At 48.1% G+C, this 10638-nt stretch overlaps 1 long non-coding RNA gene across 1 annotated transcript; it reads left to right on the top strand.

The window, feature by feature from the left end:
* Positions 1-8143: 8143 nt before the first annotated feature.
* On the top strand, positions 8144-9239 carry LOC134485714 (uncharacterized). Its single transcript, XR_010063977.1, has 2 exons — positions 8144-8772; positions 9097-9239. It is a non-coding gene; the product is annotated as an uncharacterized LOC134485714 (long non-coding RNA).
* The last annotated feature ends 1399 nt before the right edge of the window (positions 9240-10638 follow it).

Here is a 10638-nt window from a genome sequence, read left to right as displayed (position 1 = left end):
CCATCCTAATTAGTTTTTAAGAGGTGGTAGCTTGTGCTTGCAATCCCAGCGCTGGAGAGACACTGACAGGTGAAACTGGCTCATTGACCAGTTGGTCCAGCCTAATCAGCCAGTTCAGGCCAGTGAGAGACCTAACTTCAAAACTAGGGCAGACAACATCCGAGGAGCAATACTTAAAGTTGATACCTGGCCTCCATATGCATGAGCACCCATATGTGCCCACACACAAACACACATCTGTACATTCTTTTAGAAGTTAATGAAAAGTCAGGCAAAGACTAGATGTGTACCTCAACAGCAGACTACTATCTAGCATGTGTGGGACTCTGAGTTTGATCCCCAATGTAACACACACACACACACACACACACACACACACACACACACACACACACACACACACACACACACACACACACACACACACACCACGTCACATCACATCAAATTTCATTATCCACATAACCATTGATGGACATCTAGGTTGATTCCATAACTCAGGTATTATGAAAACTGAAATAAACACGCATGTGCAAATAGTTTTTGCTGTATATTTAATTAGGTTCCATCAGGAATATAGACAGGAGTGATATAGCTGGCTTCATTTGTAGACAATAATATTAGTGGTTTTTCCGAATGGTGGAAATGTTAAAGGCTGGGACAGCGGATCTGTCGCTCTCCGTGGTGCTGAAATGTCAACCGCATCGTTTCCCTGACTTGATGGCCTTATTCTCTAAGAGTTGAGGCTACCAGGCTTGAGTAATTACCTGGAGAAAGGAGAGGTGATCTGAAGAGCCTAAAATCCAAAGAATGGACGAAAGAGATTTCTTAAATTCAGGATCTTATGACTGGAAAGAATTTCAGGACATATCTAGAGTAACCCCTTAATTCTGCAACTGAGGAAACCAAAGCGAATGAAGAGGGCAAACTCGCTTGTTCTGTGTAGCAGAGATTCAGGATGCAATACGGTGAGGAGTAGCTAGTTCTGTAGGGTTAATCTCAACATAGCCAACACAGCAAATGTTTCCACCAGGTGGGCGCAGCCCTATTTGTGGCACCATTGAAAGGGCATCTACATAACATTTTCTGGCTTATCTATATGAACCTCCCTGAATTTACTCTAAACACCTCCAGTCAGGACTTCACACCCTTGTGTGGAGCAGAGCTCAAATGGAGGCTCAGAGAGACTTCCTAGGCTCTGCAGATAGCTTCTACCGTTTCTTAATGGGGCGATGCATCTAACTGGTCTGCCATGATTTCTGAGGCTGGAAATTGAGAGAGCTAGGTATGTATAAACATTGCCTTCTCTTACGTGGCTGACTGTGCTTAGTGAGATTGTAGATCTATCATTTGGTGACAGTTAGTAACACTGCAGAACAGGAGAAAGGACAGATGGGCGAAGCACCAAGGAAACACATCCCACAGAGGTTCACTGAAGCAAGGGTTCATCAGCCAATTCATCATCTGAAGCAAGGGTTCATCAACCAATTCGTCACCAGGTTAAAGAGGGAAATAAAGAAGACAAGAATTTGCTGACATGGGTAATCACGCTGGTCAAACACTGGGAAGGGTTGTTTATTTTGTCGTTTCGTTTTGCTTTTGCTTTTGTTTTGGCCTGGTACCATTTAGAGAAATAAAGACATACCTAAGAGATAAGATTTGCATAAATGAGGAAGCTACTTTAAACCTTCATTTTAATTTTTATAAAATTGTGTGTTTTGTGTGTGTGTGTGTGTGTGGTGTGTGTGTGTGTGTGTGTGTGTGTGTGTGTGTGTGTAACCCCAGGCACTCAGAGGCATTAGTAACTGGGGAATCACAACTCAGATACAATGAAGCTGACTGTGAGACAGAAACCAGGGAAGTTCCTGCTTGCCTTGCAGAGGCTCACTGAAGCCTCAGGAGTCAGATAGAGGCCACTCAGCTGCTCCAAGAGCCAACTTCATTCAGCCTCAGGGCTCGAAAGCCAAGAGCAGGTGCAGGCTACTTGTCTGCTCTCCCTAGAGGCTGAGACCCACACTGTGAACAAAGACCAGGGAATAAAGGACTTTCTCGGATGTTTCAGTAGCCTGTGTCAGAAATGGAGACTCAAGGACAATCAGAAAGACTAGTCTTGGGTACTTCAGTCCTTCCTTCTTGCCTGTACTCATGGCACTTCAGACTCAGAGGTGCTGAGGGTGCCTCCAGTTCTGCTTGGTGTCCTTCCTGGATTTTTCACAAATTGCTGAAAGTTTCTGCCACAGCTGTTCTTTCTACCACACTAGAAGAGCATACATTTATCTGTGCATTATCTATCTATCTATCTATCTATCTATCTATCTATCTATCTATCTCTATCCATCTATCCATCCTGAATTATCTTTTCCCACTTGAGCTAATTAATGTATCATCACTTTCCTGCAGTTGTAGAACACTCTCTCTTGCTGATTTCTTCCCTCACAATTGGAGCGTCCCGGCAAAGACCAGGGCCTTAATCTCTCACTGTCCAGAGAGAATCTAGGAGCCCAAGTTTGCTCCCGAGAACACCTATAACTAAGAAAGCGCGCTAGTCCGAACGCTGCCAAAAGGACTCTACCCACCGAGCTCAGATTTCCTGAGCTGGGGTGTGTCTGACACCTGGGAAGTTTGAGGAAACTAAATAGACGGTTGGGGGAGGGGTACGGAAGGCTTCTGAAGGGCTGAGCCACGTTCCCGAAAGGCCCTCCGGAGGCTACAGCAGCACCGGATTCTGCACTGCAGGCTGAAGCCGATTTAATTGCTGGTAATTAAGGCCGGATCTATAGTTTCTGGGCATGCCCTGTGGGGGAGGGGCTGTGTTCCTAGCCTCCGGTGAGCTGCAGGGAAACTGCAATCAGCGCTCCACAGAGCTTGCAGCTCTGCGGCTCCTAGCAGGGCCTGTTGCTGGGATTTTTCAGCAAGATGGCTGCTCATAAAGATGCTTCTTGAGGGTAGAAATTAGTCGTTTCAAAGGAAATCAAGATAGAGTAGAAACAGTTAATCCTTGTGGAGAGTTTACTAGAGGTCTGGCATCGTGGTAAGCACCTTTAATTCTCAAAAGATGGTAGTGGGTGAATTTTTAATTGATGATAAGATTAGATAATTCACTCAAGATCCACAGTTGGCATAGAATTAAAATCTAATTAATTGGATTCCAGAATCCCGGCTGTTAGGCACCGTGGTCTTCAGCAGAGACTGAAAACTGGTAACCTTATTATTCATAAGCCTTCAAGGTATATAGATCTATGACTCTCACACTCTTCTTTCTTTTCTTTTTCTTTTTTTTTTCTTCTTTTGACTGTCCTGGATAGTTTTTTAGGTATGAATTTTTACAAACATTACCTACACCTTATGCTGATGGCAGTGGAGGGGGGCTAGAGAGTACTGTGCAGTCTCCAAGCTGCAGATGGAGAACCACCGACCATGAGACGAACCGTGTGGCCCTTTCCTTGGTTATGGTTGTTGCTGCTTGCCAGTGTCAGTGCTTGTGGTCTGGTTCAGTGATTCACTGGGTGCAATGGTTCCTTCTGAGAGCTTTAAGAATTGCCCCAATGAGGAAAACCTTGAAAACTTTATATGTGGAATCTTTACCCACCCAGTAAAAATTCAAGACTCTCAAAGCCCCACAGTGGGGTCCAGCTCTCTTCAGGAGCAGACGGCAGAGTTCCAGCAAACTATCTGGTTAACACCACAATGAACAGGTTTTCGGTAAGATGAGCCTTTAGGAGCTGGGGGTTTGCAGCCACCAGGGCTCCATGCCTTTATTCAGTGCTGTGGGGAGGGGAGTGCAGAGAGCTGGCTGTACTGCCTGCCAGCATCGAACCCTCAGGAGAAAGAACATCACTGTAGACTGCTGAGCTCTTGGATGTCCTTGTGTGCATCCATCTCTGTTCACTTCATGACCGCCCTGGATGGAAAGGAAGGAGCCTTTTCCCATAATCCCTTTAGTGGCTCTACACACATTGCTTTAAAATATGGAAATGCCCAATACATTTCTAGATTTCTGGTGTTCTTAAGGGGAAAAAAAAACCCTGCCAATAACACAGGCATGTCAGCAACAAATTGGGTCTGAGTAGCCATTGCCTCATTCTCTGAAGGTAGCATCTAGCTTTTCCTGCTGGGAACGCTCCTTCATCTACATGCTAGCCCATCTCCTGCCCTCCTTGGCATGCTGAGATTGTGACACATTTCCCCATTAAGCAAAGTATAATAAGAGCATGAGGAAGGGTTAGAATAAAAAGGCAGGGTAGTGAGGCTCAGACGCGCCAGCAGCAAGGGTGATTGCATTCTTCGTTCATTCAAAGGGGAAAAGCCGGTTGCCGAGTCTAATGTGTCCCCAGTCTCATTGTTAAGCTCAGAGATAAGCAGAGACGAGCTGGCTCGGGGTGAGATGAGAGTCCCAGAACCCTCAAGACGCACTGCCGCCCCAGACCGCGTGTCTCTCCCCGTCTGCTTTTAAGAGATTACTTCTCAGAAGGCTTGGCCATAAGCCCTGCTTTATCATTCCTGCCGGAGCTTCCAGCTGGACAGGATCCGCACGCTAAAAGCTCGAGTCTTACAAGAGGAGAAGGGCACTTGGCTGCCTGCAGCTGGCCAGCCTCACCAGCCTGCTTGCTTCTGGGTAACCAAGTGGGAAATTTTCATCCGTGCTTTGAGTTTCTTGCCATTTCTGTCTACTCCCCGGTAATGGCAGGGGTCAGGTTCATTCCTGCACACCCACGACCTTCCCCATTAAAAGGCTCTGGAGACCTAGGTAAGAAGGGCCCATCAACGGCCAGGACTGTCACAAATTGGAGGATGCTGAAGTACAGATTGTGACGTATATTAAGGAAGCAATAATGATCCCATAAAAACTTCCTGAGAAGCAGGGGTCACATGCAACCCCCCAACTTCCACCAGACTCCAGAAGGCTTTGTCTTAGAATACAGCGTCCTACACACTGGAAGGACAATGAAGCCTGACCTGCTGACACTGTCAGGAGCTAGACTTTCCTCTAGTGACCTGGAGGGCGGCTGGCATGCTCACACTTACTCAGCAATACTCTAGCTAACGTGCACTCTCCTCCTCTCTCCTCAAGATTGCGGACTAGCTCACGTAAAGCTACTTTTCCCTCAACACACACCTCAAAGCTTCCTGGAGAATGAGCCCAGATGATATAGCAGGGTTGTCATGGTCTGAATATGAAACCTCTCCTGTGGTTCAAATGCTTGGTTCCCAGTGAGTGACACTGTTTTGGGGAGACTCTGGGAACTCCGGGTGGGACCTCAGTGCAGGAAATAGGTCACTAGGAGCAGGGCCTTGGGGTAGTGGGGGGAGGGGTGTCTTGTCCCAGGTTTCTTCCTGTCTCTCTCTGCTTTCTACCCACTTTAAGGTGAGCGGATGCCCTCTGCCACACAGTCCCACCACAGTGATGTTCTTCTGCCTGAGTATACTGGACTAAGAGACCACAGTCTGAACCCTCTGAGTCTGTGAGTCGCTCTAGCCAGTCTGTGAAGTGGTTATCTCATGGTTTCTGTATGCATTCCCCTAAAAGCTAACACTAAACATCTTTCCATGTACTCAGCAGCCATTAATGTCTTCTTTGGAGAATATATACACAAATCTTTTACCTATCTTAAAATGTAATTTATCCTTTTAACTGAAGTATGAGAGGCTTTTTTTAATTTTTGTTGATTCTTTGTGAGTTTCACATCATGCATCCCAGTCCTACTCATCTCCCATCCCCTCATATCTTCCCCCCTGTCCCTGCAACCCTCCCCTTGAAAAGAAAATAAAAAAAACAAACAAAGCAAACATGCAGACTAGACAGAACGAAACACAGGAGACACGTCATCGTGGACGCCGCCGTGTGTCAGAGTGTGTTCCCACAGTGAATCCTTTGGTCCACACATCTTCACTTGCAAGTGTCCATTGCAATGAGTCATTGGTCTGGTTTGAGGTCCCCGGCTTCTCTGTAACATCAATACTGGATCCTTACCAGGACTCCTCTTGGTTTTCCTGTTGCAGCCCTTGTGTCCTGAAGACCCTGCAGCTTTGGGCGAGCAGGGCCCACTCTTTCGCACGCTCTAACAGTTCATAGATGATGTAGATGTTGGGGTGGGCCAACTCAGAGCCCTGGATCTGGAGCTGGGTGGTAGCTAAGCTGATCAGCCTACCAGCTCTCCCACACCACCAGGGCTAGCTCTCCAGAACTGCCCCTGGCTAGCCTGCTTAATGCCCACATTGGCAGGGCAGGGCCAGCTCTCCCACTCTCATGCCCTCGCAACCATGGCTAACTCCACTGTGTTTCCCAGGCAAGGTGCAGTGTCCACTCTCTGGAGTGCTGCAGCCAGTGCAGCCGGTGAGAGGCAGGGCCAGCTCTCATGCACCCATAACTTGGGCCAGCTCCCCAAACTACCACAGGCAGGGATTGGGGTGTGATATGTAGCATACCCTGCCCACGCCACTTCATGGCAGATGAGTGGTGGGGCCAGTTCTCCCTCACTCTTCACCTCTGAGACCACAGCACTCACAGCACACAAGTGGCTGGATCAGTTCTCATCCTCTCATCCTCTCAGAGCCAGCTTGCCCCCTCCGCCCACCAGGGTCAGTTCCACTGTGCTGCCCTGTGCACCAGGCCCTAATGCTGGAGTGCTACAGTTGATGAGAGGTAGAGCCAGTTCTCCAGGGTACCTCAGCCAGTGAGAGGTGGGGCCAGTTCAGAAGCACCCTTGGACTTACAGGTGGTCCCAGATGGCTGCCCAGATCAGGGATCGCTGCATGGATTGTATTGTTAACCCCTGAAGCTGCATGGCAAGGGACCCAGACACGGTCATCATAGGCAGCATGTACTAGGACTTCATCGCCGCCTCAGGGGCGGAGCTGGCTACTCACAACAGGCTGTACCTTTCCAACCTGCCGTTCCCCGTTCCATCTCTCTTCATAAAGCTCAAACTGTCCAGTTTCTCTTTCTCTCCCATCTGTCCAACGCATGCTTGCACATTGTAGGGGTTCTGGCTGTGAGCGGCCACGCAGCTGTCGGGCCTTTGAGTGACCTCCTCTGCCTGCACTTCGTAGTGAGGCAGCAAATGGGCCTCTAGGTGTCTACAGCTCGCCGGTGTGATGCGGTGTTGGGAGAGTCTGAGGACTTTTTTCCTCTCCGGCGGCTGTGCTTCGTGGTAGTAGGTGGATCTCTGTTTGTCTACGGCCCACCGGTTCTGTGTGATCACAGGCAGTTCTCTGGGCATCTTTCCCCACCCACGCCGCCAGGTTGCCTTCTTAGAGTGATAATTCTGCAACTCCATGAAGGATCGAGATCCAAGGCAGCGGCCTCAGCTCCCAGGCGGCGGGTCCCAGCATTCCTTAGCCCGCTGTGCCCTGAAATCCTTCGAAATGCCTGAGAGTTTTTTACTGTATTCTATATGTAAGCTTCATATCTGATACATGATTATACTTCAAAGCTGAAGAGAGATTGTTGCATGTTTGTAAACGTTTAGGTATTGACCAAAGTTTTCGAGTTAACTTCCTGTTTAGGAAGAGAACACTTTGACTTGACTATGAAATCCTCCCCATCCCCCCCACCCGCTGCCAGGCTCCTGTCTTGAATGCTTGGTCCAGCCAATAGGGCTTTTGGGGAGGTATTGGAAACTTCAAGAGGTGGGAGGAGTAGGGGGAAGTAGGTCACGGGGAGAGATCCTTGAGACAATATTGTCCCAGGCCCATCCTGTCACTCTGCCTGCATCCTGTCTGCTGTGAGGATGGCTACACGCAGCTGCCATCAATTTGCCACATAACCATTGTTAGGGTTTCAAATCTCGTCCGTGCCGGGACAGAACACATCCAGCCACCATGCTTCCACGTAGAGAGGTTTAATGAGAGAAGAGTAGAAGAGTGGAAAGGCGGCCAGCCATGGGCACATGGAGGGGAAGGGTGGGGAGGGGTGGGGAAGGGTGGGGAAGGAGGCAAGAGCAGCGAAGAAGAAAAAGAGAGAAGTAAGAGAGAGTAAGAGAGGGTAAGCAGCCCCTTTTATAGCATCAGGCACAGCTGGCTGTTGCCAGGCAACTGTGGGGCGGAGCATACCTGGCTGTTCCCTGGTAGCTGTGGGGGTGGAGCTTAGACAGAATACCAACAACCATGAACAGAATCCTCTGAATCAGAAAGCCAAAGCAAGTCTATTCTTCCTCGGGTCTTAAGTCACAGCTTTCGTTACAGTTAAAACAACACTAAGCTTTGTGAGCCGACAAGCAGCATCAAGTGGGCAAAGGCTGCACTGGGGACTGAGGGACAGTCCTGAGGAGGCACAGTATCATTGGAGGAGGGGATTCTGGCCTGCCCGATAGCCCACATGCAAACACAGAAGTTAGATGCCGTCATGCTTGGTAGAGACGTTAGTCCATTTCTAGCATGGACTGCTGACCTTTCGTGTGTTTTGAACAGGTCTCCCTGGCTAGATGGGCTGTGCAGCCCTTGTCCACTCTCTCTTTCCCACCCCTAGTCGAACTGGAACGGGAGGGAGCTAGAACTCAGAGCTTTGTGGCAGGAACCAATCTGTCTCTTCATCCTGGCTCAGCAGCTGCCTGCTTTTAGCCTGTAGCTTTCCCCCATCTTTTCACTTGTTGATCTATTGACAGCCCAGGAGGGGAGGAGAGCATAGTGGTGATACCAGCTGAGGAGGTAACTGGAGATTGAGAAGGAGCAGGAGGCCTAGCTCAAGGTCGTCTAGAGGACAAGCACCAGGCTGATCAGGGATTAGCATAGATGTGCTGCTAAGCCCACAGAACCTAGCTGTTTTTTTCACAGGTAGGTTTATAGCCATTTAAAAGGGGAAAATGACCTAGGGTGTGTGTGTGTGTGTGTATGTTGGGGTGAACACATTTTTAAGAGAAAGGAACCATCAATCAATCAATCAATCAATCAATCAATCAATCAATCTAAAGAAAAGAAAGTGTTTGTGACCCCAGTACCCGTGGGACCCTCTAACATCTACTGTCCTGAGCGAGACAGAGACAATGGCCGCAATCCAGCATGGATGTTTCGTTGGCATTTCTGTTCTATTTGATTTATCATTTAATGTATTTGTTCATTTAGGCCATGACTCATGGCTTCTCAAAATTCTGTTTTTAGCTCCTGCTGCTCAGTGGGATTTTTCCACATATCAGATGATCAACTCAGCGTCTGAAGGGACGGTGCCTGCCTTTGGGCCGGAAGACTGACCATCCAGTTTTATTGAATTAGAAAATGTTGCTGTAAAAATGTCTTTTCCTAAATTTTCCGAGATTGTGTCTTTAATCTCGGTACTCAAGAGGCAGAGACAAGCAGATCTCTGAGTTGGAGGCCAGCCTGGTCTACAGAGTGAGTCCCAGGCCAATCAGGGCTACACGGTGAGACCATATTTCCAAGGGAGGGCATTGGGATAAGATGAAAATCATTTAAAGTAAGTCATGGGGGACAATTCCAAAGTGCCCAGAGGGAGGTAGAATTATCGATTTATGTGCTGCAGTTTAATATCTGAACATGTGACCTCTGACTCTGTTCCCAGAAAGAATGTGAGCAGAGAGGTGATGGGAAGCCAAAAGGGCTGTTGACAGAGCAAGAGACCTTGGAGAAAAACAGGGTGTTCTACAGAACAGCAGAATGCCTCAGACTCCAGGGATGGTCGGGCAAGCAGGTCAGGGAACACAGATAAGGAACAGACGAGGAGAGAGAAGGAATCTCAGACCAGCTCCAACCCAAACAAGATTAACAACGTGACAGACTGCATGGCTGTTGAGACAGAACCATTTGCTAATCTCCCTGCTCCCCAAGTGATATTTGCATATGCCATAGGCAAGTGCCTGGGTGCATTCTGGAATGGTATGACAGACTGGTAAATTCTGGAAGAGGTAAGGTAAATTAGAAGTGGTAGGAGAGAAATGGTTGCCTTTTATTGTAAATGCTGCAGTGCTGTGCAGTTGTTCTAAATAGGAAAGCAGTGCACTAATTAAAAATGTATGTAATTAAAGAAAACAGTGCAAGGTTGTAGACCTCTAGCACAGACACACACACACACACACACACACACACACACAGAGAGAGAGAGAGAGAGAGAGAGAGAGAGAGAGAGAGAGAGAGAGAGAAAATGGAAGAGAAAACACAGACAGAAGACAGTGGGGAGGGCTGTAAGATTGCACATCCACTATAAAAAAATAAAATAAAATTAGAAGCATATGACTAGAAGAAAAGCCACGTGCATTTATGCATTAGGAGTGTACAAAAGCAGCTGCAGTCAGAGAGCCAGAACTGGGTACCATACCAACAAGACTGGGGACCAGAGACCAGAACCAAAGCTTCGGTGAGGTTTCCACAGGTGAAGCCATCTGCTAAACCAGGAGAGAGTCAGCATATGGGTGAATAGTGCGGTCTGGCCAGACATCAGAGACCAGGAAATAGGGGAAACGGCACCAGCAATCAGGACTTCAGGGCTGAGATACAGCTGACAGATGGCCTACCAACCAGTAAGACTATTCTGAGCCCACAGGGGTAAATACCATCAGTGAGAGGACTTGCATCTGCATCTTGACAAGACTGGCTCCTGAGACTACACCCTGAGTCAAGATCACCTTTCATGAAGAGCTCACTTAAATCTCAGCTAGGTCTGCAGACAGCTTCTAGGAAGAGACTATGGCC

The sequence above is a fragment of the Rattus norvegicus genome, chromosome 2, assembly GCF_036323735.1.
Source record: "Rattus norvegicus strain BN/NHsdMcwi chromosome 2, GRCr8, whole genome shotgun sequence".
NCBI classification, from domain to species: domain Eukaryota; kingdom Metazoa; phylum Chordata; class Mammalia; order Rodentia; family Muridae; genus Rattus; species Rattus norvegicus.
Note: the sequence above shows the minus strand (reverse complement) of the source record. Positions and strands in the feature narration are given on the sequence as shown.